At 33.3% G+C, this 16,293-nt stretch overlaps 1 long non-coding RNA gene and 1 other non-coding gene across 6 annotated transcripts in view; both read right to left on the reverse strand.

Annotated features, from left to right (window-relative positions):
• Window positions 1–9,212: 9,212 nt before the first annotated feature.
• The window catches only part of LOC147656327 (uncharacterized), a 47,438-nt gene continuing 40,357 nt past the window's right edge, over window positions 9,213–16,293 (reverse strand). For 3 of the 5 annotated variants that reach the window (XR_015294612.1, XR_015294613.1, XR_015294616.1), the window contains 2 exons: window positions 15,561–15,843; window positions 9,213–9,876 (listed from right to left, as the gene is read on the reverse strand). This is a non-coding gene — a long non-coding RNA (uncharacterized LOC147656327). The remainder of the gene's footprint in view (window positions 9,877–15,560; window positions 15,844–16,293) is intronic. The other 2 variants (XR_015294614.1, XR_015294615.1) reach the window with 1 other exon arrangement.
• LOC116414248 (5S ribosomal RNA) lies at window positions 14,238–14,356 on the reverse strand. Its single transcript, XR_004224723.1, has one exon. It is a non-coding gene; the product is annotated as a 5S ribosomal RNA (ribosomal RNA).

The following is a 16,293-nucleotide window of genomic DNA, read 5'->3' on the forward strand; positions in this document are numbered from 1 at the left end:
TTTATGCAGATCCTTTTCAATCACACGTTTTCACATTCTGTCACCACGCTCAGTATTTATACCCAATCATTAATCTCCCGAATGGCAATCCAAGAATCGACACGCACAGTTTACTGAAATTCGATCGAGCGATCTCCAATCCACCTATCATCCATCTATCGTGACAACGCATCGAAAGGGCAAACTTCGAACAACATTTCAACGCCTGTATCGCCCATCCCTTTCGATTCGTCTCGAAAGATTGACACTCCAAACTCCCAAAATCCTTTGGAAAAAGAAAAAAAAAAAAAAGAAAAAAACAATCTAATTCCCAATCGCAAAGCATGTGATCAAGCATCGTCTCAAAGCGAGCACACGTCCTCCCCATTATTATTAAATCATCGTTAAACACACTCAATCCAATCCCTTTGCATCTCGTCGCGTCCTTTGACACGACCCACTTTTCGCCATCTCCTCGTTTGCAAACGAGAAACACCGTCCACCAAGCATCATCGCCTGTTGCGACGCCGATGCGCCTCCGTAATTTCTAAGAGGGTTGGCGCCGAGAGACACGGACGAGGGTTGGAAAGGGGGGTTGCAAAGGGAATAACGAAGTTTACAGGAAGATCCGGGGAACCGCCACGACACCGAGCGAGCAACACATATTTGTAAACTCGGCCAAGCCTTCGGGCTTGAATTCACCCTCCCCACCCCTTTATCCTTTCCGACACGTAGTTTAGCGGCTCGACGCGGCCTTTGCCGGGGGCCAATCTTGTCCGTCGACGAGCTTGCACGCAAAAGAGAGGGAGGGAGAGAGGGCGTAGTCAAAGACCAACGAGGGGGGGATCAAAAGGAAAAGGCGAAATTTTTCGGAAACATTTTCGCCCGATTGTAAGGGTGGAAGAGTTTCCGCGTGTGAAGGGGAGGAGGGACGAAGAGGATGGTTAGAAAGATGTTTGAACAGTGAGGAAACGTTTGTGCTTCGAGGAAAATAAATATTTTCCCGGCAATTGGATTTTGATATAATATAGAGATGGAAGTCTTAATGAATTTGAAAAAAACTGGAAATTTTTCTCTTGAGATGTGCTTTTTTGATTGAATTTTTTCTCGGCAAAATTTTCAATGTCGAAATAAAGAAGAGATCTTATAATATTACGTTCTTGAGACCATTTTGTCCACTTGATCTTTGTGTTCTTTAAAAATTTTGGAAAATTGTGACGAATCTTTATCTATCCTTGAATTGTTATTGTTCTTTCAAATTCTGAGCTTCAATGGTCTTCCGTTTTCATATCTCAGTTTTGGATTTTCGAAATTCGAAGAAATTCTTTCTTATCTTTCGCGTTCGAAATATAAAATACAAATCCGTCTTAACCCGAGCCTCCAATCTCCCGCTTCAACACACGAGATTTAGTTTCAAACTTTCGTATAATAAATAGAAAACATTTCTCGGGGAGGAGAACGTTTTACGGGCAAACAATCTTATCTCAAGCAAAAATTTATGGGTCTGGACTTATAAGTATAATTCCAAATGAAACAGCATCTCCGTTTGAAGAAATAATTTTTTAGAGATATCTACCAATCTTCCAAATGCTATCTTAAATCGCAACACGAGAGCGGGGTTAATCGCGTAACTTAAACTTTCATTTCAATCTCAAACTTTCCCATCGATTCGATACTTACAATGCAATCAGTGCAAACGAAACGAGCACTATCGCGCACCGATCCGGAATCCCTGAACACCTCGTCGAGATGCATGCCTCGAAGGTGTGGTTTTCGTCGAACAACACACCTGCAAGTGCACGAGGAGTGCGAGAAATGGCGCAACCGCGGCCAGAAGCGCGCATAGAATAAATATTAATGCGAGTGCTACGTCTTCTCCCGGTTGCTCCTGGCTGTTCTTACCCCACCCTCTGCGGGTATCTTCACGCTCGAGCTCCCATTGTTTCTCTTTTTCCCTCCCCCCTTGTCTCCATCGGTTACGTGACATTCACACCCCGAGCTTTTACTCGCCACCCATCGTAATTTCTCGATTCCTCGACACCTGTCGCCCGAGGGTTAACCCCGCGGTTCCACGCCGTCACATCGACCCCGTTCCTCTTATAGATTTTATACGTATACACGTATAAGTGTGTGTGCAAGCGTCCTCCTCGGTGTATTTGTCAAAATTTCTATTTCTCGAAGGAATACGGGAGCTCCTGATTTGAAAGCTTGGAAAAGGATTTTTAGATCGATTGCTTTCGCGGGGAACTTCCATTTTTGTATTCGATTGGAAATAGTGTTAGAATAGTTAAAATTTCAATTTGCGATTTAGAGAATTTTTATTTCCTATAATTTCGAAAATTACATGGATACATTCCGTATCAATTGCGGAACTTCTTCAATTTAAATTATCCAGGAAAGTTTATTCGTTCGTTCTCAAGTTAAACTTTGAAAGTTTCCAAGCAATTCGATGAAACAATTCTACTAATTACATACTCTATTAATATTGATATTAATTATAGTATTATACTTGTATACACTTTTCTGAAATTCTGAATCTTGAGCATATACATTTTTTAATCTTTTTATTTTTAAAATTTACATATTATGTTTATTGCGTTTTTTCTCAATTTAAAATACTTTCATTAATCATTTTTAAGTTAAATTTTGAAAGGTTTCAAGCAATATTAATAAATTCCCTTCTTCGTTTTAAACTTCCAACTGAGGAAATATCCAAACAAACGTAGTCTAAGCTTCAACCACGATTTGTATCAAACGATTGTAAATTCTCGTGAACGAGTGCGAGTGTAACGAGGATTTAATCGCGTTAGAAACACGTTGCTTAGATTTGGGGGAGAAACTCGAACTGTCGATCCACGCAAAGCTTATCGAAAAGCACGTTAAAGACTGATTACGACGCGACTTACGCTCTCTCGATTATTCGATAAGGGATGGACTTATTCGAGGTGACTCCTTTAATCCTGGATAACTTATTGCGCCGATGATACCACCTAAGTGGCTCTCTTTCACAGATTCAACGCAAAATCGGGAATAAGATTATTTTCTTTGCTGATGTGAAATCGATGAATCGCGTAAAATTTGATGTAGCAGCTTGGATGAGCTCGACATGTTTTCCTTTCGTATTTCTTTCAAGCAGATTCGAAAAGAAGAAAAGAAAAGTAGAAGAAGAAAAAAAAACACGAATTTTTTGAAAGTTTAAAATTCCGTAAGAATTTATCCTCGTGGAAATAGGGATCGAGAGTATTTTCCCTGCAAATGAAATGTTTTTGTAGAAGGGAAATTTTTTGTGACAGAATTTCAGTTTCTATTTCATTTTAAACTTTAAAAGAGATTGTGAAACTCTGAGATATTTTATTTCGTGATATGGAAAAGAATAAGATCGATTTTTTTTCTTTTACAAAATATCGACTCGAAAAAGTTAATTCTAATAAATCCAAAATAAAACACTTTGATTTCAATTTATTAATAATATATTATACATTATATCATGATGATGTTGAAAGCAAATTTTTTTTTTTATTGAAAAAAGTATTTCAAAATGTTTAAGATTATTATCAGCCTATTATTTTACTTTATTTATATTTACATCTTGTTTCAACTGGCGTAATTTATCTAAAGGAAATTATTAATCATTTGTTTCGTTTCAATTAATCCCGTAAGAGCATATTTATATTTAATCTCGAGTATCTTTGATTGCATTTCATTCTCACAAGAAAGAGGAAAACCTAGGAACGACATTGGTGAAACTCCCTCTTCTTTGTTGCTTTTATCTTAATTGCACTTCAATAAACTCTGAAACTCGGTTCTTGAGCCAAAGTCAATTTGCTCGATGTTTGGACGAGGGTTTAATTGTTTCGCCACCCGTTATTTATTAACATTTTATTATCATTGGTTTAAACGGGATTGGCGCAAATTTATTTCGCCGATATTTATTTCATTTGTAAAAAGTATTTTTCTTTATCATCATTATTAATATCAATTATAAAGCAAAAATGAATTTAAAGATGATATAGCAAAAATTGAATAATAATATTTATCTCTCTAATTATCGTTACACGAGAGAAAATAATAAAAAAGAAATATAACACGTTGGTAAAAGAAAAAAAACTGTATTACTCGTAATACGAAAGGATTTCGCTAGTTCCTTCAATTGGCGCGAATCTTTGGAAAATTAAACTTTCCACTTTGCTCAAATTACATTGATCCCATTATGAACGAACGATGATCGTTTATCGAACGAATGCAAATGCGATTCGATAACGTAATTCCACTTTCAATGAAATCTGCCTTCTCACGTATCACGGAAATGAATTACACACGCGAATGTATGTCTGATTCGATGCCCCAATTTTTGCAAAATCGACAAACGATGTGAACGCGTGCAAATATAAAAATTAACGAAGCGATGTTCCATTTCCATCCACTTTCTCGATAATATTGTTTCAGAAATATATCTTATCGCGTATCGAAATATTATCTTATTCAATTTTCCAACAATTCGTACATATATATATATATATAATCAATTTCTTTTCTCAAAAATTTAAAGAAAGATTATTACCTATAGAAATTTTATTTTACTTATCAATTTCTTGAAATATAATCATCGCTTTCCAATCTTTATTTCTTTTTTACGAAACTACATTTCCTTATAGAACATTAAAACACTTAGATACTCCACACGTGCAATATCAACCCCAAATAAATTCTTCTCCTGCACTATACTCTCACCCCACCCTCCCAATATTAAATTTCATATATCATAGATTTTTATAGAATTTTAACATACACAACGACTTTCCTGTTTACAATCGTTCCACGTCAACAAATCCTAACATTAACAAATATAATTTTCAACTAATTTACACGCGTAAATAGATCTCCCCATCGCATCTCCAATAATATTTGAACACCTGTGCAACTCGCCTTCGGTTCCAGGATAATTAACTTCTCGCCGTTCGAACTCGATGCATATTCCTGCACCCTTGATTTCACGATTATTAAATTTCCCCGCGAGATTGATTCTAATAATCATCGAAGCGCGGGCAAAATTAAATTTATCGAGGAATGATGAACCGGTTGTTACTTGGAATTTTGTTTAATAATTCGATCTAACGATTCCATTCGACGATCGATCGCGTTAAACGGCGTGATTAATTAGTGATCTGCTGTTAGGCCGGATGGATGTTATTATAATCCATCCGTCGACTTCATTGCAAGCTTATCTGTATGCACGGTGTCATGACCTGTGCAAAGATGCATTATGGACGTTCGTAAGCAGCTTATGTCAAATAGGTGCACAAGACTTTCTGCACTCTTCCTTATCGTGTCAATAATAAATTAATTCCGTTGCGTAAAATTTAGAATTCGAGCGTACGTAAATCTTGGATTTATTTTTTAACGAAGGTCTATGCCAATAATGAAATGCACAATTCGTGAAGATTATAAGAACATCGAATTGAATTCTGTTAATTGTGATTATTATATAGTTTATTACATTGGCAATTTCGTTAAACTGCTGCGAGATGGTTAATAATCGTTGAATTGCACGATCTAAAAAAAAGATGACCGAATGAAAAAAAATTAATTCACGGCACATTGAATTTTAAAATTAAATCCACCGGCTTAAAATTGTGATCTCTATGATATTTAATTAAATAATTCTTATTTAATAATTCTCTTTCATACGCGTAATAATTTTAATTTCGCGTGGACTTGAATTACTATTACAATTACTATTGCATATATCACATTTTTTGAGGGGAGCAATAATGCAGATCTTAAATCCGCTACGTGAAATTTAATGGCTTCTTTTAAAAGCATTACATTTAATAATGTCACAAACGTGAGAATTTAAAATGGAATAGAAGTCGATCTACTCGAGGACCGATATATCTTCCTTCAATAAATTCCCGTACATTTTTCATTCGATAGTTAAGGCGGTGGCTCGATATCTTTCCACCGATTGAGCACAAAACTTCCGAGATTAAGTGGAACCCTTTACCGACTTTCCACCTGATTTTTTCGTCGAAAGAAAGTGGGCGGATCGCAATGACTGATGGTATAAAAATGAAAAATGCATGCAAATAGCTGACGAGCTATAATATCGAGTGAAAAAAAACTGATAGTCGATGTTGCGTTTCGTGTTAGGATCACGCTTCTCAAAATATGATCGTTCTTTATAGGAAAATTATAAAAGAAGTGAAATTTTTTCGAAGAATTTGATGACATCCGTTTAAATCCGTGATTATTTCATCATTGACAAAATTCTGAATTTATTCAACGTGGTACAGAGAACGTTATAATAGTTAAAGTTTACTGAAAATAACAATCCTTGTCAAATTCATAGACTACGATTCAAAATTAATAAAGATTATTATTTTAACTTATATGTTACTTACTTCATTGAAATATATGGAAATAAAGCTTTTGTCAATAATGCTAAGTGTCACACAGGATAGATAAATCGATCGTGTTAAAATATAAAGAAAGGAGAAATGAACTTGTCATATTATTCCAAGTGGTTGATCGTGTTAGTTAAATATATTTGCTTGTCAATAGTATACAAATACTAAGAAGCGTCCATTTCATGATCAATCAATGACCATTAATGGTCATATTCTTTAAAGTTGTGTTCTTGGTTCTCCATTTCTCTTAAAATTACATCCACAGTAGAATGATACCTTGTATCCTAACATAGACGAATCAGTTATAAATGAGATTAATTCTAGAATAAATGTGAGAGAAAGCGTGTAAGTTGTAGGCACATAATTCTTGGAACACGATATACAGGCATATTTATGGATTTATCGATTCCTTCAGCGTCAAATTGTTGATACGGATGATAATTTGAAATATGGTTGTTGGTATAATCAATTTACTTTCGGTATGCTCACTTCGCGAAGAAAATAAAGCTAACGAATATAATCTTTCGTTTCAATATCGAAAAGGAAATATTTATATTTCGTTACTTGTCTCGTTCTAGTTTCCCTTTATTATTATATCTGTTAATATTATATCTGTTACTATGATTAAGGCAAAAATTCGTGTTAAATTCGTGACACGAGCCAATGCCTGTTGATTGGTATTTCAATCGATTTTATCTCGACGCATATTTGATTTAATAAACCAGAAGATTTTAATCAACTTGATCTTTCGTTACCCTCGTGAGAAAATTGATTGAATTATTTGCAAGAATCACGTTGTCAAGTACGAAGTTTCATTAATTTCATTAATTCATCGGATAAAATGCTATCATCTTTCCTATTTCTTTCGTTTAGCTTGTATTAAAAAGTGCATACCTGTACGAAATGTGCAATTTGAAAGAAAAACGGCGAGTGCTTCTACGAAGCAGGCAAAATTACAAGGCAAACACACTTTGTTGGTTAACGGGTGCATGTGTTTGAAAAGCAAACATGCCAATAATATTTTACCTCGATACTACGTTGGAATCATGGGAAAAACAGACCTATGTATTTGAATTGGACATGTTGTGCTCGAACAAGAGATAGCAAATAATTACTTGTAGCAACCTGAATTCTTTGATATATTTGAAACAGGTATTGTTGTATAAAAAAAAAAAAAAAAAAAAAGAAAGAAATATCGTGATGAAATCGAATATGCTCTCAATATTAATTTAGATAATTAAATACACGAGATGAGGATTTTAAATAAATTTACAGAGTGTAATTATTACAAATATTACTTGGAGGAACTACGAAAGTTTCTGCAATTAATTATTATTCTTGTAAATTAACACAAAGTAGGAATATTAATGGAAATATTTTAATATTTCATAGTTATTGCTCTTGAATAGCAATGGTACAACAACTCCATATTCGGATTTTTCTTATTAAACATCCCCCTCATCAATTAACTGATTAGATGCGGGTATTGATAATCCAATCACTAATAATGGACAATCTTCTATTAGAAAAATAAGAACACTCCCACGGTTTACCAATAAATTACTTACAGATAATTAGCTATCTTTAATAGATATTCTCTTTATTCCATGCGGGTATTATCGATTTCCTCTTCTGCGTTTACGAAAGCATTTTGAAGAAATTTGATATGACCATACCATACATTTAATACACAAAATTTTTCTATTCGAATGTAAAATTTGAAATGGAAAATCGGTTCTCACATTTATTCTACCATTTATTGGACAATATCTCTTAACGCCAGATTATTCGATTCTTATGAATAAGCTATAAATTTCGTCGAATTGATTTAAAAATAATTCACTTTGATTTATAGAAGTGAATAATAGTTTGATATACTGGTTTGTAAAATTAATAAAATTTTTTTTTTCAATGAGATCGCGTGTAGAAACTTTTATCGGAATACAAATAAAAACGTAACATTTTTCGTAATTTTATAAAAATTCTTCATAGTTTGTTTGTTGGAAAAAAAAAGGTAAGTTAAATGTATTATTGATACAAATACTGAGTATATTTATATTGAATTGTTTAATTTCAATCAAAGTATATCCTTTAATAGAATATTAGAGACGAATACTTACTTGTTTTTAATCTAGAGTATTCTGATCACGATTGCTTGCACATCTTGGTGGTGAGCCTTTCTCTAAAATACTAAATCTTGGGAACAGCAATTAATCATAGGAAGCGAGATCAATTGAATATATCGAGCGGATAAAAACTAGATATTTGCTTTTACCCAGAACTGCACGTTCAACTGCGCTATGATAAGCAAATATATTGTCGTGGCAAAGATACCAGATGTGCTATAGAATGCTATCACTTCAATCGTTGATGATTTATACATATATATATTTGATACTCACGTGAAATATTGATATTTGTATACGTGAACTTCAAAATTGATGGACACTAAAAATTGATAGATAGCGTTTGCATAACAACTTCAAAAAAAAAATTAAATAAATAAATAAAAGTGGAAGAGAATAAAAGAAAATGAAGGAACGAATCATAATAAATTTTGTCGTAACTTCGTTGAATACAAATCTACGATCGATCGTTTTGTTTGTGAGTCATCATTTACCAATCTGAAAAATGCAAGTTTTTATAAAATATTTCATCTTCAATATTCCAATTAATAATAATGACATTGAAACTTAAGATCTTACTTCACACTTCATATTCATGCGAAATATATTTGCAAAATCCACGCAAAAGCATATAATTGAAATGAGAACAGATTTATTTTAAAATTTCCATCACGATTTCAACGCTTGAAAATAAAAAAACTTTTGTAAATTAAATCAGAAATTTTTCTTATTCGTTTTTATTACTTACAACATTGCAACAAATTAAAATCCACACGTAATATCGATTCGCGAGCACAAGCCCCATCCATCATAATCGTCAAAGTACGTAGGTAATAATCTTGGTTAAATCGTTACAAATTTCCTCTTCAATCGTTCGACCAGAAACCGAGTCGCTCCTCCATAATTCTCCCCCTCTGTGACGAATGATAAACTTCCCTTAAAGTTGTCTTCATGATCATACATCGTGCCACCTCCCTCCCCCACCAATCCACCGTCAACTTGTAATGAGCCCGTTAAACGGACCAAACTGGTAGATTACAGGGAAGTTCCAATAGATCGGACCGATTCTAACGACCATCCGTGTCCGCGGCTGAAAGTGGCGCAGTGTAATAAGTTCATGTAATTCCAGTTCATGGAGTCACGATCGTTCCAGTTCGATAAGTGCTCGTGGCAGTCGGTTGTTCGAAGACGTAACTAATGAAACCTGGAAGCTTGGCCTTCCGGACACTTTCCACTTTCGAGTGGACGGTAAGAAGTCGAAAGCGGGCAAGATGTTGAAAGTAATGCCGCGGTGTACTGGATAAGAAGAATAGAATCGGGACTGGCAACGATCCAAATTCCCTATCCGTGAAATGTTTTCGCCCCTGTAATTCATAATATGGTATATTATCCACTGGTTTCGATGCGTGTATAAATATTGAGAAATTTTATTTAATAGCAAATTTTCTATGCTATTGCATGATATACGTTTTAATTTTATGATAATTCATAATTCTTCTTTCATGAAAGATTGATCGAATATATAAGGATTTAAAATTTTTTGGAGAATCTAAAAAAAGAAGTACTTGAAAAGCACTTCAGAAGTATTTCTTGTGAAACAAGACTCGTGTACGTCATTAGATGTTTCTTTTAAAAAATAGATACACTTTTTAAATAAAAAATTCTAGGGAGATAATTAAGCAGGAATTCTAAAGAATATAAATGTATGTGTATATAGGTTTTTAACTATGTAAATACACTTTGTATAAAAGTAGGTTTTAGGGTAAGAGGTTGAGAACAATAGTAGACATTCGACTATGTCTGCTAAAAAGAAATTTTTTATTTTCTTTTCAGCTGATAATTTATTATCATTATTATTGTTGTTATTATTATGCTTCGACGCGTAAGAGGCATTTTTTGTCAATGGCGGCTGTCAAATAATCTCAGAAAGTCGACACAGACGCATTTTTAACGAGCGTCTTTCAACTTCCACGTTTCCAGCCAGCCGTGACTTATGGATTTTGTTTTGCCTCTGGTGCCTCCTGTATAATTTCGAGCAATATTTTTTTTAATTTTCTTTTTTATCTTCTTTCCTTTTTTTAATAAGAGAGATGAGATGAAAGTATTAAGAAAAATATGCAAATTCTTATTCATAGATTTTAATATATTTTAATCGTAAATAAATAAATGGACAAGGAAAAATGAATTTTTAATGAATAAAAGACTTTACTCTTTCTCTCTCTTTCTCACTCATTTTACCAGAAAACTTTTCTATCAATTTACATGAATTTTCATTCAACAATCTGCTTTCTTATTTAATTGGATTAAATTTTCATAAAAGGGGAAAATTATTAGAAAATTATGGAAGATGAAATATATCAAAAAATTGAAATAACAACTGCAATCATAGAGGAAATGTGATTTCAAATTTCAAATTCTCCCAGAAACATCTACTTTCATACACATTTTAATAAATTCTCTCCTTAAATGCATATAATGTTCGCTAAATACGCTTTCATATTCGGGCATAAATCGAAATTGCAGCAATAGAGAGAATTAGGAATAAGTATAGCATTGCAGAAACGTAATCAATTAGTTTCAAAATTATTACATATTCAATAACAAACCTATTTCCGTGTAATTAAAACATAAATTCTCTCTAAATAATTTTAAAAAATATAGCATTTCTATAAATTTTATAATAATTGATATATTCCATAATATATTCCAATTATTTCTTCTACAATTTTTACTATTTTCACTCGATATAATAATATTTGCCATTTCCTTTCAAAAATATCAACTTTCAAAAGAGAAATTTTAAAGATAACTAAATGCAAAAATCTATTTTCATTCTTATAAATGGAATGTCTAGACATGGTTTTCATCTATGTCTTTCATGCCAGACGCATTTTTACACGTATCTGTTACGCATCGTCTAATGAGAAGCGACACGGATAAGATCAAGTTTCCCACCTCCATTCTCGAAAGAAGATCCTTATTTCAAAGAAGCAAAGGGGGTGGGGATTATATCTTGGTTAAGTGAAATTAACGATAATCGGGAGAAATGGGGAGATAACGGTACCCTGATAACTAAAATCACGTGAAATTATTTTAAAAATTATTTTAGAAATTTCACCTACGTATTCAACATATGTAACATTTTTTTTTTTAAAATACGAAATATAATAAAAAACTGGAATTAATAAATGAATATAAGAATTAAACAAAGTTTTAAATTCTCCAATTTATGGATATTTGTTAAATAATATTATAAAAAAAAAGTGAAAAGAATTTTAATTACAGAATATACAATCTTAAACTTTAATCTTAATCTTAAACTTTGCTAGATAACTAACACTAAATGGTGATAGAAAGAGATTTATTGATTTAACCCCTTCTATTGCTCCATGAATATTACATTCATAGTCGAAGTCTGTGTACGTCCATACAAAGAGCGAATCAACAGTGTGGTTAACCACGCTGTGTACAGTTACAACGAACCTATCAGAAGTACTTAGGAGAATACGCAAAATCGAATGATAAGAGTAAGCTTGCTCTGATTAATTATTGTACAAAATGTTATATTGAAATTTTTAATTTACTTTCTAACTCATGATAAATCTATCTAAGACAAAAAAAATAAAAATAAAAAACAACAATTTGAAAACGTACTTACTCATTATAATCGGCAATATATTTATAATATATAATTTTAATTGATAATTTCAATTGATAAATATATTTATCAAAACCATTAAATTACATATATTGTATTCAAAAGAAACGCGGAGAAAAAAAGACATGCATAGCATTTCATAATAAGTAATCTTTCAGAGACTTGGTGAACGATTAATAACAATCTGGTCGGTAATAAAACCTATGGCTACTTATCCTTCATGGCACAATGAGAAAATATTAAAAAATTTGCTCCGCGCCGCAACACAAAACCGCGATTTCCGGATTATTAATCTTCCACGAATTTCCTTAATACCCGAGGCAATAAAGGAGGAGAGGATATATTCGAAACAGCTAACATTGGCCAAGTTATAGACGGCGACGTATTTAGTCGGTTTAGCCCAATATTATCTTATCTATGATAATCCGTCTCGTTGTCGGAATATGGTTTCGTAATCCGTAAATCAAGTTATTCAAATTCTCGTCCATTTTTTCTCCGCCATTTTTCCTCATACCGATTGACTTTGACTTTGAAAAATTAAATTCGTCCATACACGTACATTGACATGAATTTTGAGAGGGAAAAAAAAAAAAAAAAGAAGAAGAAGGGAAAAAATTGGAAGTGTATCAAGGAGAAACTGACCCGTCACTGACTGAAGCCTTTAAATCGAACAGCGTTATGTTAAACAGGCCGTAGAATATCTGACTCGACAACATGCCATTCGCGCTTTTGTTCTTAGATTCTTTTTTTCTTTTTTCGCTTTGAAAAATGTTTATAGAAGAATTTATATTTCTTGACTATGTTTGGTATTTTTAAGTTATTTGTAGATAAAAAAATATTGGTATTTTATGGATAATAAAAGATCAAAGTTGAAAAGGAATTCAACTAAGGGGAAGTTTTAGGTTCAAATTTTTTTTTCCTTCTTCGAATCTTTGCTTTGAACTTCATTGCAAATGATATATTAAATTTTTTTAGATAAATTTTAAATAATCGAGTTGCAAAATAATAGAAGAATAGAAATGTTAGAAGGGTGATAAATTCTATTTCTGAAAATCGTAGGCGGAAAAAGAATTAGCAGATAGAATTGGTGAATCGGGATTCAAATCCTTTCGTTTGTTGGCCAATTGTCCCGGTAATCGTGTTACAAAGGCCATTATAACGGGAAATTCGATTTTTCTTCAATTCGTAAAAATATATGAACTCATCTTTAGTCTCGTAAAAACGAAATTGAAAAATATATTTTCAACTTGAGTTCAATATAATTTAATATTGATTTAAAAAAATCTATTTAAACCTATGATTCTATAATCATAAGTTTAATGTTATAACATCCTCAATTTCACTTGTTAATTATTAAAAGTTAAGAATCTTTTTTCTTTTAAGAAATTTATTTTTTCTCATTCCAAAAAGTGATTTAATTTTATTAATGTATCATTCAAATATTTAAATTTCATAATCCATCCACTTTTTGTTTGGATTAAATCGCGCAATTTTCAGAATATTCATACGTTAAAAATGTATAATACATGTATACGTATAATACCAGGATACAAAGTAAAATTTCACAAATTGCACGTTTTAATGCTTTTAGTATGCATTTCAACAGAATCATCTCTGTTTACCTATGATTCTCATTTGCAACGCTTTCAACCAGTTCAGAGAAACGTGATTTCTATCTCCATGTGTTGGCGAAATCGCATATGCAAACGTCTTAGTTTAACTTTTGTCGTAATTCGAGCGAATTTGAGCGATAATTCGAGATTGAACAATTTTAGAATTGATCTTCTTAAAAAGCATAATCCTCCTCTTAAAATAATCTTATTCAAACAGCGAGAAATTGATTTGAAGATCGTTGATCGGTGCTCGATTTTACAAGACTTTCTTTACGATTCTACTTTTTGCATTTACTTTTAAATTGCGGGAAATAAATTACGTTGTGAAGTAATATCTCGTTTCGTTTATTTTCTGTAATTTTTAATAATAATTTTGTTAATAACATTTGAATGGGTGATATTTTAAATTGTACGATACCGTGTTGCTCAGATATATCGAAATCAAAAAAATAAATACCAACAACACACGGTGTTCCCAAGCAGTCACCCATCCAAGTACTGACCGTGCCCGACGTAGCTTGACTTTGGTGATCGAACGAGAACCAGTAGATCCTACGTGGTATGGTCGTTGGTTGTTAAAGTTAAGTATAGGATACCAATAAATACAAAAATGAACTTTCGAATCCCCCCAATAATTGTCCTATCAACACACAAAATAATAATTCAAACATATGTTCACAAACTTTTATGCATCTTTCACATAATCAACTCTACCAAATTGCAATGGAAACAGCTCCTACTGTTGCTCACTGTCATCATTCCTATTGTACATTTACGAGGCTAATTTCTTTCTTCAAGTTCTCAGGAACTTTTCTCAAAGTTCAAAAAATCGTAGACCATACAATCGACCGACAAGTTCATCGTTCATCATTCGAGCGGAGAATTTGAAAAATTTGTGGAAACGGTCTGAACGCTTTGTCCCAATTTTCGAAACCATCCGACTATTCGTGCATCATCAACAACCGGGTGTTCTAAGCTCAATTTGTTCGGGTATTTTCGTTCGTAGGCAGATGCTCTGATCGCCGTCGCGACGTCTATTTTCTCCGTCCTTCGGGCTTCCTGGTTACAATTTTTTTCCCTCCACGGAGGAGACACGGGACAACGGCTTCGTTAGCCACGGTTTAAGTGTAGTTGATCCAAATATATGGCGTCACCTGATACGACGGGTCGTCGAGTGTCCTCGTGCACGTTTTTTTTCTTTTTTTTTTTTTTTTTTTTTTTCAACCGCGATGGCCGCTCCAGTGGACACCTATTAAACAGACTTCCGACCTGGAACGTTCGTATTCGCGCCGGTTGTAAAAGTATTAATTAAAATTTCACGGTCTTGTATCGGGTTGACGAAACGTGAGATGGATCAACTTTTATTGCGTGAGCCGAGATAGTAGTGTGGTGGAGCTTCCGGTATTTTAATGGAGACTTAATCCAGAGATGCGTTTTGAATTATTTTGAATTTTTCGCCTTCAATTTTCGCTTTTTCACATCTCATTCTAAAATGTAAATCGAAACGTGAGACGAACAAATCCTTCTATTAAATAATAATAATAACTCCTAATATATTTAACTCTTCGATTATAAAGAACGGTGAGATAATTATTCATATAAAAAAATTTATAATTAAAGTGAAAATTAACAAAAATTATCCAAAATTTATATACTTTCTCAATTTCACTCATCTCTGATAAACTTATAATCCCATCTCCACACTTTTCGTTCATCCCTCACATCCCGATTCCTTTTCGATTTCACACGTAAAGCACATTTACAGGGGCCATCTTACCTCGTCCTTAACGCGTTTAATAAGTGTGAATCTTCACTCGAATGGGTACACTCTATTTTATCAGAAGAACATAGGAGTACGTCGACTCATATTCATCCTATTCGTGCTAGAGCCGCACACGTCGCACTATCCAGTGCGTCCACGTCCCTCACCATTTGCTCTCTTAATTGCACTTAGGTCAGTTCGGTGTGTAGCCTTACAAAAGTCTATAAATCTTCCGGTCGACGCGGTGGGTCTTGCCATGGTCAACCATGGATCTCCGCTTTCAGCCTGACTGCCATACCTAAAATACATACACACGGTGTTCAAACATTCGTCGCGTAAAAAAAGACGTGAAGAAAAAGAATAATTCTAAAAAGCGAGAATATAAAATTTCACAAGAAAACTCGCGTAATTTTATCCGTCTTTGATATTGGATATCTACTTGGTAATTGGGCCACAGGATTATAATAACAAAGAGGAAAATATATTTATATATAATCGTATTTTAAACTGTATATTTCTATTTAATAATAGAAGTAATCCTCGATCGAAATTTCTGCACAATCCCTAGAATTATCCCTCTTAAAATTTCCTTACATCGTTTCGTACATGAACACCCCATGTATACCAGTGCCTTATTCTCGAATCCACGGGATAGCGTGCACGCGACACACGTGTCGCAACGATCTCGTGAACGCAGGCTTAACGATGGTGGTATTCCGGGTTGAACGTAAACCTGTCGTGTTCAACA

The sequence above is a fragment of the Apis florea genome, unplaced genomic scaffold (assembly GCF_048593485.1).
Source record: "Apis florea isolate Af1SG1 unplaced genomic scaffold, ASM4859348v1 contig_3796_pilon, whole genome shotgun sequence".
NCBI lineage: Eukaryota > Metazoa > Arthropoda > Insecta > Hymenoptera > Apidae > Apis > Apis florea.